The following is a 15,027-nucleotide window of genomic DNA, read 5'->3' as shown; positions in this document are numbered from 1 at the left end:
CTCTTTAAGATTAATGTGCTAAAAGCCTCTGCTCATCTCTAATGGGTGATCCATAATTTACATCAAAATTTCAATCACCTTAAATTAATATAGCCATTTCCTTAATGAATCTTGTTACTAGAATCTTCTCTGATGTGCACAAAACAATCCAGTCATAGCTGTTTAGGGTGTTTTTTTTTTTTTTCCTTTAGCATAAAATCTGAGTATCAGAGTATTTTCCAGTTTAGTTCTTGAAATTAGTTAATAAGTTACATGTATTATTTTAAAATAAAGATATTCCATGCAGCCTTCTGTGGGAAATACATTCTGTTTCTCTATCACCCTGTTTTCACTTTCTGTCGGATTTCATAAGAAGGAAAAGATGAAAAGATATGTATTCTACTAACAGACATACAAATATTATGAGCATCATCTCAAAAAATAAAGCTGTTGATTTCTTTTGCACCCACGAGAGTCATGTGGGTGAGGCACATTAGCTCTGATGGGATTTGGCAGTCAAAGTTTTCTCTGCATCAGCAGAAGGAATGTATGCGGCATAGCAAAGGAGAAAGTTGAAAAATGAATGACTCTGACCTAAATTTTGTATTGCGTTTGTCACATAATTAATATTGCACCTTAATACTAGTTCAGCTAATTATGGCTACAAATATCTGGTATACGCTACTCCGTAGTGAAGATAAACACTGATTGACTGGTTATAGCTCAACATGGGGTCGAGAAATTAATCAGTCTTCATGAGGGGCATCAGGACTCCGTTTGCATCGCATAAACAAGTTGAATGGAAGAGGATGTCCCAGTACGTGTTGATATGGAGGTGAGATAAATGATTCCGTGCTGTTCAGCGGAGATGGCCGTAGGGGACCAAGGGTCTCTATCTTCATCACAGTGTGGGCTCCCCCAGCCCAGCTTCACTGTGATTCCCTGCAAGGCTGTTGGCAGATTCCTTCCAGAGCACAGCGGTTTGCCAACTGGGCTGAGGGAGCCAGGGAGCCATGACCACCTTCGAAGGTCCTAGGGGATGCAGGGGTGGAGTGGGCGGGAGCAGACGGGACCCGGGTGGTCCCCTTCCGCCGTCAAGCTGGAGCAGCAAGTTCTCCTTTTCACTGTTTTATATGCTAGTCTTCTTGCCGGGATTTTCTCTGCAGAAAGGACTCAACAGCTTTAAAAAAAACTGTTGCAAAGCACTGTAATAACAGAGGCTTCTGGATGGAGCCAGGCATCCTCAGAGAGAACGTCATGAGAGAGGGTCACGGTCAGCAAAGAGCAGATGGGGCTGTTCCCTGGGAATTGGGGTTAAATCTCATTGTGTGCTCCCTCGTCCCTGATAACATACAGATACATATATGTAGAATATATGTGTACATCTATGTATTAATAGGTATATATGTAAGATTATGTATTTTCTATATATGTGAATATATAGACGTGTATATACATATATATAAATCGCAGATCCATATGAATATAATCACACACATATATAGAAAAAGAGAGAAATATAATAACACATGTTATTATTGAACACCTACTGTGTTTTAGGGACAGCGCCAAACACTGGACTTACATTGAAGAACCAGACAGATAAGGTCCCCGCCTCACAGGAAGACACACAATGAGCAAGGAAACAATAAACAAATGAACTGACTAACTGCAGGTTGTGAGAGCTGGTATAAATGAGCAGAGGGTACAGAGAAGATGACACAGGCGGAGAGACGGGTTAGATACCGGAAGAAATAAAGGAGTGTGTCCCGTTGAAGGACCAGGGAAATTGGAGATCAGAAGGTCTCAGTTCCAGTCTTGGTTCTGTCATTTGTCATCATGCATCGTGTGGGCAACAAATACTTGTCAGGTGAGAAGAGTGCCCCTGTGGAGGTGGCAGGGGCATACCTGGTGTGGCCTGTACTGTTTTGAACTCGGTCTTACTAGATGTGCACATGGAAGTCTTCCCTTAAACAGCTGAGGAAAAATGCATGTAAGAGTTTGCTAAGGACTAGGATGGGGACTGCAGAGACACACAAGTGTGAGTGTTTCCTGATGTCCGTAACATGCTGGCCAAAGGCAGCTGTTCAGATTTCAATCTGGAAAACAAACTTAAAGATCATTAGCAGACAGGTGTCCCAAACTAAATGTCGTGATTGGGGCAGGTCACATCTGAGGAGGAGAGGGCACGCGCCCATCCCAGACACGCAGCTGGGCCTCGCCGCGTGGGATACAGGACAGGACAGTGTTGCAGGATGTTGAGTTTTAGGATTAAAAAGGCACTAGAAATCCAAATGTTCCTGTAAAATTCCTCATTTTTAATGTTGCCAACTAGTACAAAGATAACACTGGGAAATATCTTCAAGCTAGACTCAGATTGAGGGACTCAAGTTCATAGTAATTTGTTCAGTAACCCCCTTTCCTATTTTCCAACAAGTAAGTAAAGTATAAAGAGATTAACCGGTCACCTTAGGTGTAGAAATAGCAGTAAATGGGAGTGGGGTCTAGAGTCTACATCTCAGATCTCATCCAGGTGTTTTTCCCACCTCTTTTTTACTGTTCCTGGGAGACAGGTCTACAGCTCACATTCAAGGAATTAAGTATCAAATCTTCAGTTAAATAACCATCTTTGGCTTGAAAAAAACAAAATACTGGCAACCTTAACTCACGTGAACTCCCTGGACAGCGAGATACATAGGAAAAGGCAGTTATGAAGGAGGGACTTACAGGACTCAGGACCTCATTGGGCGGTGGAGGCAAAGGTTGGAAGGAATCTGAATAGTTCTGAGCTTGTTCACTCTCACTTCAGGGTGGAAATTTCAGCCATCTGTTAAAACTAGAGATGCCCCAGTGAACCCACACATATGCATCATAGCCTTAAAAATCATCAAAAATTTTTTACCAGTTTTGTTTATATTTATTCCCCCACATTTGGGGGGATTTCACCTGTAAATACTGGTCTTGAGGTTCTGAAGTTAGCCCCGTTTCAGAAAAGGGAAGGCAGAAGGAAATACCTTTGTGTGTGCGTGACGGTGAGGGAGCTGTGGGCAGGGGAAGCACTGAAGGGGGAAATGCTACGACATTTACTTCGAGATGTGTGTTTGAAGTTGGAGGTGTCTGGATTGGAGCAGAGGAGAGAATTCATTAAGAAAGATCCAAGTTAGGAGTCCACTCCATAGAGATAGTAGTTGAAACAGTGGATGTGGGTAAAATTATCAGGAAAAAAAAAAAGGATGTAGAGAGGAAAAAAGAGAAGAAAAAGGAACAGAGGAGAGGAGGAGGACGAGGACCCAGTGACAGAGTGGTTGGAGAGGTGGAAACATTTGTGACATAACCAGAGGAGAATTTCCACCGGCTGCTATCCCGATATCTCCCACCTATCTGCACCTGTGCCCGGCTCGCCTGTACCCCTGGTCTCCCACTGCAAGGCCACCCTGCTCACTGCTCGGGCCCCCCCTCCACCTTCCCCCAAGGGTAGTGCTCCCCTCATGCTCCTTTCTCTCCATGGTATGAATTTGCCCTCCTTTATCTTTCCATCAGCCCATTGACTGACTGTTCTTTCTTCCCCCATCTACCACTCCTATTCTCTCCTTTCTCTGAAAACAAAACTCTTTACAAAGAACTCTCAATATTTACTTTTTGTTTTTTCAAATTCTCTGCCTATTCCCTCCCTCTTGGACTCACCAACATCAAGATTTCATCTCCATCGTTCTGGTCATGGATGCTTTTGTCAGAGACAAAGGACCTAAATCTAGTTTTGGATTCTTAGTCCTCGGTCCTTACTTGACCTGTCAGCCTGATTCCAAACGCTGATCATCCTCTTCTCCTCAAAAGGCTTCCTCCGCTTGGCTTCCAGGAAATCATCCTCTGCGATTTCCTCCCCATCTCACTGCAGGTCCTTGTCAGTTTCCTTTGCTTGCTCCGGCTGCTGTTGGCTCGGTTTGAGGGGTCTGGACCACAAACAGTCATTTTTAGTAGCAAAGGTGGAAATTAGGTGGAAGACGGTCTAAGGGGCTTGGATACACTTGTTGACTTTATCCTTTTCCCTTTATTCTAGTAATTGAGTTTTATTATTATGTAACTTAAAAAAACTTGATTTGTTCACATCTGGAACACGGGTGCCAGTCTAGCTGGGCTGATTGTCAGTGATGGAACCTTCTCACCCCACGCAGCCTAGCCTAGCAGAGCGCCTCAGTCGGGAGATACGCGATACATGGTGGTTGAACGAACAAGCAGTGAAATTCCGAACAAACGGGCATCAGGTGAGATTTCCTTCAGCGTCAGCACAGGGACTCACTTATTCTTCAACAACTACATACACATGAGGCTGTTCCTGTTAGGCAGCTGCAGCTACGTGGAGTAGTTAATGTCTCCCAGTGTTTGGGGATCACTAAGTATGTCTTTTAAGATGATAGAAATCATTAACATCATCTTTTCCGTGTGCCTGCTGGTGCCTCTACGGCATATTCCATTTGCAGAACAAATCCAAGTCAGAGGTTGATATCCTGCAGTTCAAAGATTGTTTGTCTATTTGCATCTTTTTCTCTGTTTTAAAACCTTAAAAATTCAACATGGGAATACGGATATTTGCGATATTTGCTCATTTTTGCTATTATATTCCATTTTCCCTGTGCTGAAAATGAAACTTTCTTGCACAACATAATAAATCAATCGTAATTATCATCATAGTTTCAGATGGCATTTTTTTTTTCAATGTCGCTTTACTGAAAATCACCATGGATTAAAAAACGCAAAGACGTATGTTCCAGAGAGCCTTGAAATCAGCAGAGATGCACGTGCAGATTTTGGTCTCATATATGAAAAGAGGCCAATTAGCTTCTGAATTAACACATCCACGTATTAATCACTGACATTTTGTAGTAGCCCAAAGGTCACAGGGAAAGAGTCTGTTCCTGCATAAACCCGCAGAACTTACTCTGATCACCCTGTGCCTACTGGATTCACATGTGATCTCACTGTCCAAATCGTTAAATCAAAGAGTGGTTTTGAATTTATTTTGTTTCATATTTTTCTGGTTTTCTGGTTGAAAATACTTCCAGTCATCTCCAACCGTCACTTGTCCTTGGAGTAGTCCGTGAATCCGACGTAGCCGAACGTTCTTTTGGGCTCTTTACTTAGATGTTGGGAGCAATAAGCAATGGAAGATGATGTCCTGGAAAACAAAACAGGCCCAGCAAGAGGGGAACCAGGCGTAATAACCCAAAGGAAATGGTAAACCTTACGGGAACGTACTGCACTTAGAGGTGTTTTATTTTTTCACTGAGAACTTTTTTTTAAGGATAAATTGGGCTCAGTGAACCCAAGTTGGTTATGCAAATGGCGAGTCTGATGGTGACCATCCAAGTGCAGCACCCCAGACTGAGCTCCGTTCTCCACAGTATGGTCATCGCCATCCCAGGACAATATCCTGTTAATACTTTCTCCCATGCTCTGCATGCTAGCCTTCCCTTGACGACAGCGATGCTACCCACTGCTGCTTTTGGTCCTGCCTCTCAGTCAGTGAGAGCCACCATGACAGACAAAATTCCTGCCAGTGAGACTTTAAGGCTGCACAGTGTGGTTTGGGTGCAGTGAAATGAGTGTATGAGTTTACAGTGCTGTCTCTTTGCCATTTATTTTATGTCGCGGTGGGTAGATTTTTATCCATAATATCGGGGAAAAGATATCTGTGTCATCCAGGCCCTGGGAGCGCAGAGGGAACACACCAAAAGTAGCAGCTGACTCAGTCTTCTTAAAAGTTCGAAGATCTTGTTTGTGTGTTTATCATTCCACAACCTCTCCCTATGTGATCTCATCTACACCCATGGCTTCAATTAGGACCTGACTACTAAATGTGCCCACGTCTCTATCTCTAGCCAGACCCCTCTGGGGCCACAACTTGGGTCCCACCAACATGTAAGGAGATGGAAGCAGAAGAAGAGGTGCCCATAAAGGACACTGTAAAGGAAGAGTCAGAAAATTAGGAGAGGAACCCAAAAAGCCATGTCAAAGGGAATATGGAAAAGGGGTCAATGGCACCAAACACTGTGCAAGGTACTCATTAGATTTCATCTTCAGAAGGTGTGGTAGTTAACGGGGTCAGGAGTCAGCTGTAGAAGTGCATAAAGTGTCTTTTGTCTTCTTCCTCCGTCCCCCTCCCTTCCCTCCTCCCTCTCTCCTTCCCCTCCCCTCTTTTTCTTCCTCTCCTCCTCCTCTCTCTCCTCCTCCTCCTCCATCTTCATCTCTAACTTATTATCTAGATCCTCACACACAAAGGTGAGTTCAGGAACTGACTCAGCAAGACAGCCTTCTTGTAGACCAGCCTCTCTCTACCTATTCTGATTTTTCAGGCCTTGAAATGAACGTAAAAAATAGGGAGACACCCGCTCAGAGGACCGCTGAGAGGAGACTCTGAACAGACAGGTAAAAAGTCCCCTTTGTAGAAAGGCTGGAAGAGGAAAAATAGTCTGGGAAGACTCAGAATGTTTTATGAATATTGCCCCAGACAGTATGTGTTATGGAAAAAAAAAACAATAATTCAAGTAAGTAATATTCTAGGCACCTCCCTAGACTAGGACAGTTTTGCAGAAGGAACTGTTTCCCCAGAAGTGGTTAATAATGCAAACATTACCAAGGACCTGCTCGAAGCTGAAGATTCACAGATAATCAGATTTTTCTCGGGTGAAAAATATTTCTTGAATCTAGAATTTGCAGCAGGAAAAGAAGTCTAGAAGCTTTTGGAAAACCCTTTTCCATGAGTATGATTTTAGGCCTGATTCTTCCCCCTTGACCCCGCTTCTCCTCATCACCAGCCTTGAGCACGTTCCCCAGGCTTCCAGAAAGAGTGGCCAACACTGGGAGCCCTTGGGCAGGTCACTGTACACTTGGAGCGAGGGAGCTGGGCTGGGGGCTCCAATTCCCACCTTCTCAGGTGTTTGCTATTGGGGAACGCTGGGTCTTGGGTCATCCCATCCTTTTAGTAGGACGATAGTCCAATTTCTCATTTATTCTTAAAATGATTGCAGAGCTTGGGTTATCCTTTACTATTGTTGAAGGTGAAATGCTTAAAAATGTAAGGTGGGGGAGTGATGGAACAGCTCAAAAAAAGTGCATTGTAATAAATCATCAGCTAGATGGAACCCATCCAAGCAATATGAAGGCACTATGGAATGAAGTAGCTGTGCTACTAACAAAAATATGTAATTTATCATTTAAAACAGCCGCTCAACTAGAAGACTGGAAGACTGCCAAGGTGATACCCATCTTTTTAATAGGACTGAAGGTGATCTCAGAAATTATACATCTGTGCATCCCATAATCATGCTAAGAAAAATGTCTTTACAATGAAAGTGGTCTCCCATATAGCCTTGCACATGGTTTTGAAAAATTGTCAGAAGGTCTAGAAAATGTGCCTTTGGCCACCCATAGGCTCTCTCATAGCGGCAACTTCCATGCCCAGGTCCGAAAGAGGCCGGATCCCCACTGGTGTGGACACCCGATGGGCACACAGTTTCGTGAACTAAGTAGGCCAATGCGTGTAGAGAGCCAGCTGGGATGTGGGGTGGCCTGGCACAAAGGTGACATTTAAAGGTGTTTGGTGGTGCTGGTGTGTTGTCGTCATCGTCATTGTTATGAATCGAGCACACGGACGTCACAAGACACACGAGCAGTTGTGTCAGTCTGCCCTGCCCGCCGCCCTCTTCTTCTCTTTACCCCTCAGGTCTGCCACGATTTAGCGCTTCCTTCTTGCATCCTGCATGGAGGACAAGGAAACTGTATCTTAAGAATGCAATATGCTATGATGTGGGTCTCATGTTACAGGGATTTAGAGACAGCTGCTGCCTGGCAGGGTGTCGTGGTCCGAAGGGGCAGGCGGTGACGTGGAGGGAAGGCCGTCTAACTGTGTTCTGTGAAAAGAGGGAGGCGGGCGCTGCCACCGTGACTTCTGGAATCCGGAGGCTGGTCTTCTCCAGTGCACTGCCGTGCGTTTTACTCAGCCCCAGAGCTAAGAAGGGCAGAGAATTCGTACTCGGTGGGCATTAACTGTTGTGCTATTAATTCTCCTAAAGACCCCGGGAGGAAGGACACCTTCTCTACTTTACGGAGCGGGGAGTTGGGACCTCAGAGTGGCTGTTCCAAGATCATGATAGGCAACCGCTGGGATTCATTCCAGAAGAGCTCGTGCCCTTTGTCCTGCATCAGACTACCTCTCTTGTGGACCTGATGAGCAGCGTGACGGTTTGCATGACACTTGGCAGACCTTCTGAGCGCCACGGCAGCCGTGAGAAAGCAGAACTCCGAAAGTAATTTATTGAAACATTGGAAAGTCTTGTGAGACATTCTCTGCTTGCAATCTGTCAAGGCCACTGAGTCACAGAAGGCAGTCAGAAATTCTGTTCTGGATTAAATGGACAGGGTTAAAAAAGACTCATTATTTTAAAATGGCAAGTTTTCACCAAGGAAAGATCAAGAGTGGAGTAACCCAGGAATGCGGTCTAAGCATAGTGTGTACGCTGCCTGAACTGATGACTCAGAAGACAAGGGGAACGTTAAGTGTCGATATTTGCTGAGGATACATTTTTTAGGGTAAGTGAGGAAGAGAAAATATGATGAGAGCCTCCAGAGAACATAAAGTGACAACCTGAGACCGAGCAATAACCTGGCAGGTAAGTGACATTTCGTACAGACAGGGGCCAGGCAACATATACATTGAATACATAGCGTGTGCACATAGACATCTGTTTTGTTTGCTGGAACATTTAACAGCCCTTTGTCCATGAAGAATTCCAAATTATCTCTAAACCTCTCTCGACAAAGAAGCGTCAGTTTTGAGAACAGAGTGAAAATGTCTCTTGCCCGCACAGCAGCTGCAGCAGAACAAGGTGTGTACACACAATATGCGAATGGATATTAGACCTTCTTAATTAAGACGTGCACCAAAATGCCACAATACGCATCATAGCCACACGGACAGCCGTCTGAATCTGTTGTGTGCTCACACTTGGAGTCTATGTTTACTTCTGCCTCTCATTTCACAAATGAAACAGCAGCGAGAGAAAACAACAACAAAACAGTCCAGAAATGTGTCACAAGATTTGCAAGGAGCTGTGAGCGGGGAGTAACTCCGCCAAGAAGAAAAATCCGAGCAATGAATATAGAAGCGAGAGCGAGCAAAAGGCCACGGCGGCGGGTGTGCTGTGGGGAATAAGCTACGGTGTTAAGAAAACGCACCAGTACTCTTATTTTCCTTTCTCAGTAGCAGAGAAGTAAGACAGGCACCCAGGGAAGCCAGACGGCAGCAGACCTAAAGGGAGAACGGGAAACGGATCCTCAACACAGCATCCACGATTCCACCGAGGTGCCTGTTGGGTCTGAACTGCATTCAGACACTGGGGAAAGGTTTGCAAAAAAGGATGCTGTGTTGCTACGAGAAAGAACAGCCCTGGCAGTTTATCGTCAAGGCTAAAATTACAAGGATGCTCAATTCCACGGCTTCAGGGCACACCTGCTGATCACCAGCTGGGGACCGGGAGGAATGGCCCCCTATAGTCCTGTGTTGCACAATTAGGTGTATTATGGGGTGGGGGTTACATCCTCGGGAGCATACAGCATTGGCTCCATTGGAGAGAAGGTACCAGGCTCCGGCTTCATGGGTCCATTCTGGTGCAGTGATTATGATGTCCACCTGCCGCTCTTTTAGGTTTTACAAGTCTCTGATTCACCAGAGGGCTGCTAAAATCCAGAATGGAGATATGGCTCCAATCCCACCATTGCTACAAAATTCGCACAAATTGTAAAGGAAAGTCCTGGGGTTTCCTAAAAAGGGTTTCCCTTGCCCTGGGGGTAAGATTGCCTGCTGGTTTACCCCCTCCTCCTCTGAGCCGCCAGCCCTCCTCCACTGCCGCTACCTTGGCGAAGTCCTTTGACTAACTCATCCAGTACCACATGGTTGCCAGAAAGAAAACCAACAAAACAAAGCAAAGAACCCATGGTTGGGTTTTGTACAATTTAACGTCGCTGCTAGAAGTCTAGTGTGAGTTTCTACGAGCGAGCTCCCTTAGTTCACTCTGCATTCCGTGCGCCCTCTTTCCAAATGACGAAAGCATTCTGGTGTACCAGGGTGGAGGCAGACACTGGATCTTTTCTGAGTCCTCTGACTGGGCGCGTTGGACTGCGAAGGTAAATTCTGTGCTGTCCACCTAAGGAAACTATTTCTAAACCCGTGTCCTTCGAACAGTGAGTTCTAGGAGGGAGTGGTGCCCGTTCTGAGTAACAGCTGGGTGTGTGGCCAGCAGAGATGCCTGGGCCGGGATCATCCATCAGTAGAAACCCAGACCCTGCAGCATCGCAGACCTGGGAGGTGTTCGTGGCTATCTGTGGGCAGGCTGAGAGGCCACCGTCACCGAGACACAGTGATGCCAAGCAATTGGGAAACTGTACCGGCATCCCTTCCAGCACTTCATCCTTCAGCTGTCAATCCTTCTTCCTTATCCGGTGCCCTTCAGCTTTTTTCTTTTTCTTTTCTCTTTTTTTTTGGCTAGGATTCTGATGGTTACTGTGAGCAATTCAAGGACTTTGCATTTAAGTATCATTTTTACCCGTCTCCACCTCCATTTCTAGCAGAGAAGGAATTTTTCAATCTTTGAAAATGCACCAGGCTGAGTATTTGAATAAATGGTTAACTGCTGCGTGGAAAGCAGTTTTCCTTGGCTCCCTATTGCCAGAGCTGAGCCTCTTTCCTGTCAATTATTGAGGTCGCTGATAGCAGTGACTAATGGGAAGCCTACAGCCGCTCTCCCCCACGTGTCCGTCAATAGCGGCCCGAGGAATATAAATGGGATCAGGTGGGAAAAGGCAGTAAGTCATATTTGATGGAGGCCTCTTTTCGATTTCTGTGAGTTATCTCCTAAATGGCTATTTCTGTGTTAGTTCAGACTGGCAGTGTCACAGAGCATCCAGCCTTTTCAGTGGACAGATTTGTATCCGTGTTCAGAGTGTGTGGAGCCTTGGCTAAAAGAAGCCACATATCTCTAGGGAACTGTTCAGCAGGACCAGAGTTGGGTACCATTTTGGGGAGCCAAATGGCAGGGATGGGTATGCTTTTGCTTGTAAAAGGTGGAGGAAGCAGTCCAAGAATAGGGTGTTTGTTTTACCCTAGCAAAAGTTTAGTTAAACATGGAAACTGTTTCAGTACCACTTGGTAAATTTCATTCCTTTTCGATCACTTGGAGATAAATAATGTTTGACAGTGCAGAAAATGGGTGATATTTTATAATAATATCATTGTCTGCAGCCCCTGTTAAGTAAGGCTCTTGTGATACAGAAATAATGTGTCATCTCAATCAACTTGGATGTGGAGTGGGTTTTGGGTCCTTAAAAAGTTGTACCTGGGAGGAAATAATAGCTGAAACTGATGGAGTTCTGGTAGGAGTGATTATCCTTGGGTGAGGGATTTTGACAGCAGAGACAAACTTTGTCTTGGAGAAATCACTCATTAAACAAGTCAGGTAGACTTTCTCAGAGCATGTGGGCTTCTGATTATAAAAATCTGAGCTGGTTTGATAGCAGGAGAGGAATACCTGTCACTCACAGATTATGCATGATGGCCTCAAACTGGCAGATCACTCTGACTGTGTTTAAATTCCCGGGATACGGCATTTCCTAAACCAGATTTACTAAAAGTTAAATCCGAAACCCTGCATAAGTCAATGAATTCTCCTTTGTAACTTCACCCATTAGAACCTCTCAGGATTCTGCTTCCGATGAGGTGTTCAGAACTCAAATTTTAAAAAATATGTAAAAAAGCACGTAGGAACCCGAAGCACCGACACACACCACATACATCACCATCGATTACATTCGTCTAATGCACGGGAGTGACGCGGGCTCATTAAACTTTCCTGCTTGCCTAGAAACGCTGCTGTGGAGCGCTCTTTCCTGTACCCCTCATCGTGGGGAACCTGGGTGTTCGTCCTGTGTTGCCTTTCGTCCTGTCTCAGTTGTCATGGCTGCAGTCCCTCTGGGTCTTTATCACCTGTAATGCTGCAGTGCCCCGTTAGTAGTCGCTGCAGTCGATCTTTTTGGCTTCACCTGTACAGTATTCTACAGTGGCTGAGGAAAGTTGGCCAGCTCAGGTGTCATTAAATACTACTGACTGAACAACTGAAATCTAGAAATTTCCATAAGTGATACATCAGTAGAAGGAGGAGTAAGAGATATTTTGGACAGAATGATAGCACATTTGACACTGTTCAGGGGGCAAAGGTCAGATTCCTATTTTTAAATCAAAATGTTGAATAGTATTTGGAAAGAGAAACAACAGTGGTATCCTTATCTTTGCTTTGATTTATATTTGAATTAAACTATAATTAATATATTTTTGCAGGTGTACCACAGGGCAACTTACTGTTTCATAAATCACTGTGTAAGAGCTGCCGTTCAATTCCTTGTTCCCACGCGCCGTTTCTTAGCACGCGGGGGGTTTCTCTTGCCTTCTAATGAGGGTGATGTGTGTTTTCTGTCTGTAACGCTGAAGAGGTTATTGAAATTTTAGGAATAAAAAAGGATCAAAGCTAAAAAAAAAAAGAAAGAAAGTATTAATCTCTGGTTACTGAATCCAGCATAAAATTTGCAACTTCTCCTGATGGTGTTAACTTAAAGACTATAAAAGGAATTTGGATATCAGAACTTGAATGAAAATTAATGTGATTTGTTTTCCAAAACTAACCTAAACAAGAACATCGTTTTAAATAATCATCCAATGTAATAAAAAGCATCAGGGTATAATTCTAACCTGACCTCGACATTTTTATAACTCATCCTAGACATGGAGAACTGTTAGGATCCTGAGTCGGTAGAAAGAATAAACTGATGTCACAGCTGACACCGAGGAACTTTGAGCGTTTAGAATTTTCAGAAATAACGCGGTTGAGATAGTGCTGAGTCTAGTATGTTACCTGGCCTGTTCTGCATTCATATATTCCGGATTAATCCCAATATTTATTTCAAATAAAACCTCCATTCAAATCAGACCAATCTGCATATATTGCACTGTAATTGACCAAAAAAAAAAAAAACTCAAAAAACAAAAACATGATTTTTATGCTAAAGAACCTAGGTCATTTTGATTAAAGTTTTCACTTCAACTATTTTTGTAACTTTTGTGTTATATAGGGGTTATCTTTCCATTTTTCTTGTTACAGATGAGTTAAGAGCCGTTCGTCTCAATAGTTCACATCATAGAGTATAAAAGCATTGTTTAGCGTGCCTGTGGTTGTCCTGTCGTGTAGAATCAAATTCTTTCTCTTCTTTCAATCCCATTTTTCCCCCTCTGTTGGCAAACTGCAAGCACTTTGGGGAAAATACCAAACAAACAAAACCTCTGATTTTTGTGGTCTTCTGTGGGACATGGTTGAAAGCAGCCCGTAATTCATTCTGACATTTCTTCAAAGGGGAAGGTTTCCCAAGTCATCATTGTTGGACCAATACCAATGCTGCACTTTGCAGAAGTCAGCGGGGCCACGCCAGGGTACACAGGCTGCCCTAAACATTTTGACTCCCTTCATCTGCACGCTCTCTTCCTCATCTCCTACGTACTCTCTCCAAACGACAACCTGTCTTCTACGTATTAAGACAAAGGCCACATATTATGATTGATGTCACCTTTCCTCAATCTCACCTCCGAATGTCCCTACATCTGATTTACATGTGCACATCCATTAGCTGTCACAGTGCTTGGTCATATAGGAGACAGTCCACAGTGACTGAGCAGCGTGGCTCCCACGTTGAATGTCCACCATCCAGCTCTGTCTTACGAGCTGCCTCTTCTCTCTCACCCGTCTTGCATGTGCCCAGTGGTTTCCATGGTGTTAGCTCTGCCCTCTTGGCTTAGAAACATGTTATAACCTCCCAATCCTTAAAACACATACACACACCAAACAAACAAAAGAATGATTTTTTACTCTACTAAAATTAAAAAAAAAAAATTAACGTTTAGTTTCAAAAGCAAACTCACTCCCTTCCATCTCCAAACATCATTATAATGTAATGAATAATGGCCCAGTATCTACATTCTGAAGATGTGAGCTCACACTGAATCTTCACAACTCTTACCAGCTATGGAGGCTTTGCCAGGATTTTTAACCTCTCTGAACTTTTTCTCTTTTGTGAAAGTGAAAAAAGAAACTTACCCCGCTGGGTTGTTGTGAAGACTAATTCCTCATATACACGCGGCGACTGAGCTTACAGCCTGACACGAGATGATGTGTGAGAAGGTGGTGGCTGGTCTTGCTCATCCCCTCTGCAGTTGCCTGCCTGCCGCGCCCTCCTTGCCCGGCGCTGTGCCAGACGTGGGATGCCGTGCCGGCTAGGGGTGACTGGGGCTTCGTGTGGAGTGTCCAGTCTTGGTCACTGGTTCTCAGACATCAGCGGGCTTCTTGTTGTCGTTGTTGTTAAAACCCAGATTACTGGGCCCCACCCACAGAGTTTCTGATTCAGTGGGTCTGGGGCAGACCCCAAGAATTTGCTTTCTTTTTAATTCAGAGGAGGAGACATTATCGATGTTCAGTTGGTTAAAGGAGATCTCAGGGGACAGAAGCTATTAGAAATGAGCTCTGAACAGTAATGTCTGCCTCATGGTGTCCTTGCAACTAGTGAGTGGGCTAATGAATTTGAGGGTTAACAGAGTGTCTTTAAACCTGGTAAAGGATCCCAAATAGTGTCTATGAAGCCAACGGTGATGATGGGGGGAAGATGAGAAGGAGGACGGGCTGGATGGAGAGGCTGGTAACTTTCAGGGATTAGGAAGCATCCAAGCAGCCAGCAGATTTTAGGATAAGCACGGCCTGATGGGGACAGGTCGGTTAAAATAGGGGACTCCAGGGAGCAACTCTTAAGGCACAGGTTAGTTAGGGCCCTGTCCACTCTTCAGTAATAAAAGGACAATAAAACAGAGTGTTTCAGTATTACCACAGATTCTTTCTTTCCAGTGTGATGATCCAGAGATGAGCCAACCAGGGGTGACAGTGCACATGAGGCGCCTCTGTCCTC

At 44.5% G+C, this 15,027-nt stretch overlaps 1 protein-coding gene across 3 annotated transcripts in view; it reads left to right on the top strand.

The window, feature by feature from the left end:
* Positions 1 to 15,027, top strand: part of TENM3 (teneurin transmembrane protein 3) — a 2,090,952-nt gene that overhangs the window by 1,153,446 nt on the left and 922,479 nt on the right. The gene's annotated exons all lie outside the window — the stretch shown is intronic.

The sequence above is a fragment of the Camelus dromedarius genome, chromosome 22 (assembly GCF_036321535.1).
Source record: "Camelus dromedarius isolate mCamDro1 chromosome 22, mCamDro1.pat, whole genome shotgun sequence".
NCBI classification, from domain to species: Eukaryota; Metazoa; Chordata; class Mammalia; order Artiodactyla; family Camelidae; genus Camelus; species Camelus dromedarius.
The sequence above is the reverse complement of the archived record's forward strand: the minus strand, read 5'-3'. Positions and strand labels throughout refer to the sequence as shown.